Raw genomic sequence first — 9,005 nt, 5'->3', positions numbered from 1 at the left:
TGGCCCATTTCTTCATGGATCTAGCATGTGATCGATTTATTAAAAGCTTAAACTATAAAATTAGGGGTGTGAAAATGAATGTCTACACAGACCATACTCCAAAATCCTAGAGGTAGCATATCACATGCGTATGGGAAACAAAGACCCCTCATGTATCATCTTGGCTGAAACATTGGTGGGTTTGAATGACTCGTTCTTAATCTCTTCTATGAGTAAAAGAGGATCACTTTTGGTCCTCTACATCTAATTTCTTGACAAGCTTGGACACCTGCCACCAGTATGTCCTAGAGACACCTGCCACTAGTATAGTTTATTAAAAGTATAAACTATAAAATTGGGGGTAAAAATGAGTGTCTACACAGTGAATGATAAACCATCCTCCAAAATCCTAGAGGTAGCATACCACATGCATAGGGGAAACAAAGACCCCTCAAGTATTATCTTGGCTAAAACATTGATGGGTTTGAATGAATCGTTCTTAATCTCTTCTATGAGTAAAAGAGGCTCACCTCTGGTCCTCTACATCTGATTACTTGACAAGCTTGTACACCTTCCACCAGTATGTCCTAGAGACATCTTATCTCTTTCTCTTCAATATTGAAGAATGAGGAAAGCCTCGCCAAGACCCCTCATAGAAAGTGATGATGAAGTTAGGGATTTACTCCCATAGTACCCCGTTAAAAGAATGACATACATGATGGATGTTATACCCATGATTATGCTTATGAGCTTAGAATGGGTCACATTCTACTACACTCATGACCTCTACAAAAAGTTTGGTCATGACTTTATGCCCCCTTATATGGGAAATATCATCTCTATAGATAGACCTATACGAGGTATCTGAGAAATGACACAATATTTCTCAAATGGGTATCCTAAAAGAGTGAAAGAATTACATAACCGTCATTCTTGAAGAATACGAGAAGCAAAAGAAAAATGAAGAGGAGGCAAGCATATCGACCTTAAAGCATATACAAGGTATCTCGAGAAATGACACTATGCTTTTCAAATGGGTATCCCGAAAGAGCAAAAGAATTACATAGCTGTCATTCTTAAAGAATACGAGAAGGCAAAGAAAAATGAAGAGGCAATCCTATCGACCTCAAGGCCTATACGAGGTATCTCGAGAAATGACACAATGCTTCTCAAATGGTATCCCGAAAGAGTGAAAGAATTACATGAATGTCATTCTTGAAGAATACGAGAAGGCAAAGAAAAATGAAGAGGAGGAGGAGGCTTCCACTTTAGGGATAGGCTATAGTAGGACTACAAGCTTTTGATCCTCGAGTTTTATCCTTTTAGACTCTCTTTGTAAAATATCAACAAGAGAGCTTCGTCTATAACAAACTAAGTGAGTATATTTTATATAACAACTCTATGTTTGCTTATCGAATCACAATAGAGATGCTCACCCTCTAGGATTCATTTTATATACATAAGCATTGAGTTTTCACTTTGTTACATCTGCACACTTTCACCTCTTTCTCTTCACAACAGTCTATGACTGCGACATGCCGACATGGCCCCTAGAAAGAGAGACCCCAAAATCGGACGTTTTATACGCCACCAAATGGCTGAAGAACCCCTAGTACCTGAAATGGTCTCGACAGCCGAATTTAGGGAAATGAAGGGAACTTTGCAACATGTGAAAGAGAAACTCGCGTTGATCACAACTTCTTTATCTAATCAGCAAATTCCATTCACATCTCAAAATATACCTTATTCTCCTCGATTTGTTAACCAGACCATCCCAATTATGTTCACCCCTATTAACCCACGTCTTGCTGGTCAAAAGCCTCAAGAGGAAATCTCTCTTTACAAAGACTCCAAAGAAGATATCAACCTTACCAAAGGGGTACAACATGAGGAGGTAATCAACCCCCTAAGACCATAGGAAAAACAAATTCCAGCGGCTAACCAACCACCGCTAACGGAATATGAATGCTAGATGGCTCAAGTTCAAGCCATGCGGGCATAAATGTAAGCCCATCTAAACAAGATAGTTAATGGCAAAAACACTAAGGAACACTACGATTGGAAAAATGCTATGAAAGTTGTTGAACGAGTAGTTATTCCTCTAGGCGTCAAGTTTCCAGCTCTATCCAAGTACATCAGAAAAAGCGACATGTTAGTGTTTTTCAAAATGTACACTTCTGCAATGACCATTGTGACTTGGAGAACCGATTGTTCTCCACCTATTCCCCTAGTACCTCGATGACGCTACTTCACGCTGGTATCACCAACAAAAGATATTTTATCTATAGAGCACGGAAGAACTGATTGCATCATTCATAGAATGCTTCTTAATGCATCTAAACCTCGAAAGACCAAAAAATAGGTTGAAGAACATCAAACAAGGAGAAAATGAGAAATTATCCGTGTTTATCGAAAGATGGAAAGTTGTCGCCGAGGAAATTGATTCCCTCCCGAGCGAACAACGTCAGATCGACATGATCTTAGAGAGCGTTAATGGACGATATTATGTTAGATTTGATGTCAAAACCTTCCAAAATATGAAGAAATTATTGAAACCCGATAATACCTTGATAATGCCATCGAGAAAGAGGGGAGAGAGGGAAAAGTAGTCAAAGCTACCTCACCCCCAAGTCATTTCCCGAGAAAGGAAAAGACAAAAGTACATCAGGTAACTATTGCATGGAAAGAGTAGTTGCCTCAAAAGACGAGCTCAAGTAAACTTCAACTGCCTAAGGTAGATTCAACCACTCCTACCAAAACCACACCCCAAAGGCACCTAAACCTCCTAGATTCTTTGATGACCTAGAAATGCCTTTAAGCCAATTGATGAAGATTCTTTAGAAAAAGAATATTGTCGAACCTCTCTCCCCAAGAACAAATAGATCATTCTTGGGAAAGTATGAAAACACTTAGTGCGACTACCATCAAGGCTAAGTGGATCACCGGAGTAACAGTTGAGAATTTGAACTTGTAGATCAATCCTTTTTTATTCATTCTCCCTCCTATTAGATCATAATGTCATTGATGTTGAAATCCTCAAACGATTATCTTCATCTTCTTGATCCCTCGTAATTGATGATAATGTCAGCGATGTAGAAACCCCAAGAAAACTATCTTTTTTGGGGGAAACAGTTTAGCGTCATTTTTTTAAAAATCTCAAAAGTGGGAGAAATGGTTAAAATCAAAACTAGATAGTCCATAATTTTAATTAAATGATGACAAGCAACGACCCTAAAGTATCTAATTGGAAACAAACAAACAAACAAACACATATTACAACAACAAAAGCATATAAGACCTACAATTTTAAAATTATGATTCTATTGTGAGCTTCCTCTTTGGCTACTTTTATTCTACTTTATAAACCCAATCTGCATTCCTCAAATCTCAATCTACATTCCACGAATCTCGGCGATTATATTCATGTCGCATCCTCACTTGTTTGGCTATAGACTTTACTTTTGGTGATGAAATTGTTGCATATGATGATGTATGTTTGTGAGTTGTGTTTACATCATTTCATTGGGTTAGGTTACTTTAGTTTAGGCAAAATTTATCTGATAAAGGGAGTTTTGTTTCAGTATTTCAGAAACTTCACATTTACCTGCGCATTCTTTGACTTCAACTTTGTTTGAGTTGCTTCGATCTAATTTCATAGTCTCTTATTCATTTTCCTCCACTGGTTTTCTATAACTTCCATCTTCTAATTTTCCATTGCTTCCATCCTCTAATTCTTCACATTTTTCTTCCTCTGATTCTTCTTCATTTTCACCATCTAATTCTTCTTCTTTTTCTTCTTCTTTACCTGGTTCTTCATCTTCTCCTTCCTCTAATTCTTCATCTCCTCCTTCCTCTAAATCTTCAATATTTTCATCATGTGCTTCTGCATATTTAGTTTATTCTAGATAACTTTCAGTTCCTGATTCTTCAGTTTCATTTTCTTTAGATTTCTCATTCTGCTCCTAAACTTTCAGGCTTTCCTTCTACTCCTGAACTTTCAGTCTTTCCTTTTGTCCCTGAACTTTCATGTTTTCATGTTGTTATTCAATTGTTTTTGCACATTTATTACTGACATTTTCAAAAGTATTGCAGAATGCACATCTGTTTGGCCTCCATTCATATGAAATATCAATGACTGTGGGCTTACCTCTTATGTTAATAATTGTTATTTTTGTTGGTAGAGTTCTTTTAGGATGCACTTCAATGTTTATCCTAGAATATGTGATGTGTTTGCTTTCCTCTATGATTAAGTCCATATACAATGGTTTTTCTAAGAGACTAGACAAATGATTAAGTGTTTCTGCATTGTACATATGAGTCGGGATGTTTCTTAGTTTGAACCAAATTTGAGTTGTTTCTTTCGGTTTGCTAAGTAGGTTCATTCCTTCAGACCATCTTTCCAGCTTCATGTACTCTGACCTAACATAAGTATGCCCTAACTTCAGAATATTCTCAGATTTGTTCCCTACTTGAACTTCAAAAATAAATATCATTGATATTTGCAGTTACATTTTCTAGTACAATGTGGTCTCATTGATTTAACAAGACAACCTTAATGACCAGGAAAGATACACGATTATTTATTATGTAGTTCCAAAAAATACATATTCTCACTCTTTAATGCACTTCTCTTCAACTTCACGGGGTAATTTAAACTCAAAAGGATATTTGAGAATCTCATCCTTTGGTTTAAAATCCCCAAATAAGTTTTGACTTTGTATTGTACCTAAGTTTCAGTTTTCTGTTCAGTGTTTTCTTCATTTACTTTCAAACTTGAGTTACTTCTAATAGTGTAAGTCTTAGTTTTTGGCAATTCATTAGCTCCTGCATTATTTCTACGGATCAGCTAACTATCTTATCATAAACTTTCTTTATGAGTAAATTCCAGTCCTGAAGATAATAAATATTAAGTTGGGCTATGGACTGTTGGGTTTTTTCCTTGCTAAGAACAATCTCTCATTTCTTCGCAAGAAACAACAATTTAATAATTTGATTCTTTAATTCATAGAGATTAGCCCTTTCATATATCCCACCCTCCATTTTTCATCCTTGTTGACTTATGTCTGAACACTTTTTGTCTTTTTAGTTTTATTCTAAGAATTTTCTTTATTTCAGCATTCTCATAACTCTATTTTGTAACGAAGTCACAACCAGGACCTCGATGATCGAACAATGAAGAATTATATTGGAAAGTGAATAGAAACTCTAGATAATGAAAACAAAGTGGAATGAGAATCTGTCTATTGAACTCTATGTAAATAAGAACACGATTACAATCCTTAAATAAAATAAAGCATAACTAAGACATTAAACAAAAGACATGAAGAGTCTCATTACTAGATAAGATCAAGAGTCTTGGACAATCCAATAGGCTCTCTTTAACAACTAAAGACTCCTTAATTATTATTATTATAATTACTTTAATTTCTAACACTCCCCCTTAAAGTGATGCCCGATGAACTAGTCCCAACTTAAATCGTAGATTTTCGAACGGACCTTTCGGAAGTGCTTTTGTGAAGATATCAGCAACATTGTCTTCACTCCTTACTGCAACCATCTCAATGATTCCCTTTAGTACTTTTTCACGAATAAAGTGATGCTCCAACTCAATGTATTTTGTCCTCGCATGAAACACAGGATTTGAAGTCAATTTAATAGCACTCAAATTATCTCCATGTATAGGAACTGGATGATCAAACTTGTCATGAAAATCTTCCCAGAGTCTACGAAGCCATATGCACTCCTGTGCTGCGTGAGTTGATGCTTTGTATTCTGCTTCTGTTGTAGACAAGGATACTGATCCTTGTTTCCTACTACTCCAAGATATGCTAGTGTTTCTACAAAGAAAAACAAACCCAGATGTGGACCTTCGATCGTCTCGATCTCCAGCAAAGTCAGCATCTGCATATCCTTGTAGGACAAATTTTGCATCTTTCTCATATAGTAGACCAATATCTAGCGAGGTATTAATATACTTCAAAATTTTCTTCGCTTCTTCGAGGTGTGGTTTCCTTGGCTCCTGCATGTATCGACTCACCACTCCAACTGCATAAGCAATGTCAGGCCTTGTTATAGTCAGATAAATCAAACTTCCCACAAGAGCACGATAAGGACGAGGATCTGGTAGACATGTTCCTTCGTCTCGACTAAGTCTAGGATTTACGTCGAGAGGAGTATAGCTCTTTTTTCCATCAGTCATACCAAAATTTTCTACCAACTTCTTTGCGTAGTTGATCTGCGATACAAATAACCCTTTATCGAAATTTTCGATTTGCAGACCAATGAAAGTTCCAAGTTCACCAAGCTTCTTCATCTCAAAACGAAGCGAGAGCTCATCTTGTAGACGAGCAACCTCATCATAGTTATTGCCCGTCAAGATTATGTCATCCACATAAAGAAGCACCACCACCATCTGTCCATGATTCTTCTTTATAAATAGACTTGAGTCGGCATCTGAAGCCTTATACCCACAAAATTGAAGATATTCTGCAATCTTTCCATACCAAGCACGAGGGGCTTGCTTTAATCCATATAGTGCCTTCTTAAGTCTACAGACCAATTGGGGACCACTAGTCTGCTCGAATCCAAGTGGTTGTTCCATATATATTGGACGATCAAGTTCTCCGTAGAGAAATGCATTTTTGACATCCAATTGTCACAACTTCCATCAAGAACTTGCTGCTAAGGCCAACACAGTGCGAATTGACGTCATCTTCGCAACTGGGCTGAATGTCTCCTCGTAATCTTCTCCATACTTCTGTGAGAATCCTCGAGCGACCAATCTAGCTTTGTATCGATCTATGTTTCCATCAGCCTTTCGCTTGATTCGATACACCCACTTACATGTGACTGCTTGAGTATCAGGAGGCTTCGGAACAACGTCCCATGTCTCATTCTTCTTGAGAGCATGCATTTACTCCTCCATTGTTGCCACCCATTCCTTGACATTTTTTGCTTCATTATAAGAAGTGGGTTCCTCGTCGTCTATTGCGTTTGCCAAGAAACAAGAAAATGTTGTTACAAAATTTTCATCCCTGAATCGATAGGGCCTTACAATGTTTCTTTATGATCGAGATTCCCTATTCTGTTGTTGACTTGATTCTTCCTCATGTGGACTTTCTGGTAACCTTTCACCTTTGGCTCCTTCATCGACTGAAGTATCTTGAGCTAAGTTAGGGCTCCCCCTGTCACTATTATTACTACTACAAGAGCTTCCCGTAGACGTGGGAATGGGAAGATCAGTCTGAACAATTTCTTCAACTTCCTTCATATAGTGCGAAGAAATTTCGTCGAAAACAACATCTCTCGACACAGTGCATTTGTGGGTTGATGGATCCATACACCGCCACCCTTTCCTTCTCTGGTCATAGCCGACAAACACGCATTTGACTGCCTTTGCATCCAATTCGCTCCTTCTCGAGTCTGGAATATGGACATAACAAGTATATCCAAAAACTCGAAAATGTTTAACATTTGGCTTAAAACCAAAAAGCATCTCGAATGGAGATTTGAACTCATTCGGGCTAAGGGGAACTCGATTGATGACATGAGCAGCACAACTCATACCTTCTGCCCATAACTGCCTTGGTATATTCTTCATATGCAACCAAGACTTACAAGTCTCTGTAAGGTGTCGAATCTTCCTTTCGGCTATCCCATTCTGTTGCGGGGTCTTAGGGAAAGAAAGTTCTCTTTTTATGCCATTTTGCCTACAAAACAGTTCAAACTCTTTTGAGCAAAATTCCCCACCATTGTCTGTCCGCAATACTCGAATTTTCCTTTCTTGTTCTCCTTCTACCGTCTCCTTGAACTCGAGAAATTTAGAGAACACTTCAGACTTCTCTTTCACAAAGTACACCCAAGTGAACCTGGAGAAATCATCCACAAACAGCAACATATATTTACTTCCCGAGTATGAGGCAGTTCGAGTTAGTCCCATCAAGTCACTATGAACTCGATCCAAAGGACCCTTACTTCTCGATACAGAGTTGTCGAAAGGAAGTCGATGAGCCTTCCCATATTGACATCCTTCACACACACTGCCCTCCTCAATTCTCAGATCTTCAGGTAGACCTTCGACAAGTTTCTTTCGAGACATAACACTGAGCTTAGTCATATTGACATGCCCAAGTCTTGCATGCCATAGAAAGGAGGTGCTTTTATTGTTCACCCTTTCTATGTACGAATTTGAAGCTGAAAGGACAAAGAGATCATTTACCCGAGTTCCAGTGTGGACCACATCCGCCTTGATTTCTTTCACGTTCCTTAAGAACTTCACATCATTTGGACCGAACAACACCAAATTTCCAGCGTCTACAGCATTTGCAATCGAGAAGAGATTCTTCTGAATTCCTGGAACGTGGTAGACATTCTTTAGAGTAATAGATTCTCCTTTATCGCTTTCAATGACAACTGATCCTTCCTTTTTAACTTCGTGAATCGAGTTATCTGCCGTGACAATGCCACCGCCCCCATTATGAACTCGACTCGACGAGGACACAGAATCATCTCCAGTAATATGATGTCCGCACCCTGAATCGACGATCCACCTTTGATCGATCTCCTGTTCACCATGAGAAACCTCTGTTTTCTTTTCCTTCGAAGTCGTCACATCGACATGAAAAACCTTGTCCCAGTCCTCCTCAACACGCTGGTTAGACTTTTCTCCGAGATTTGAACAAACAAAATTTCCATTCAAATTTACTCGACAATCTCTCTTGAAGTGTCCAGTCTTGCCGCACCTGAAACACTTAAGGGACTTCTTAGGAATATTTGAAGAATCTTGACATGTTTCTTCCTTCTTCGACTTTCCCTTTTTCCAGCTCGATTTCTTCACGAACAACGCACTGTTCGACTCCTCCTTTATACTCGTTCCAGCCATTTGTGCGGCCAACGACTCTTGAGATGACAATAGATTTTCAAACTCCTCAAGTGAAGGTTGTTGAGCCCAACCTTGAATCGATGTGATGAATGGTGTATATTCAGGTCGAAGTCCTCGAACAATATGCCTCTTTGTTCGAGCCTCT

The sequence above is a fragment of the Impatiens glandulifera genome, chromosome 1 (assembly GCF_907164915.1).
Source record: "Impatiens glandulifera chromosome 1, dImpGla2.1, whole genome shotgun sequence".
Lineage (NCBI taxonomy): Eukaryota > Viridiplantae > Streptophyta > Magnoliopsida > Ericales > Balsaminaceae > Impatiens > Impatiens glandulifera.
The sequence above is the reverse complement of the archived record's forward strand: the minus strand, read 5'-3'. Positions refer to the sequence as shown.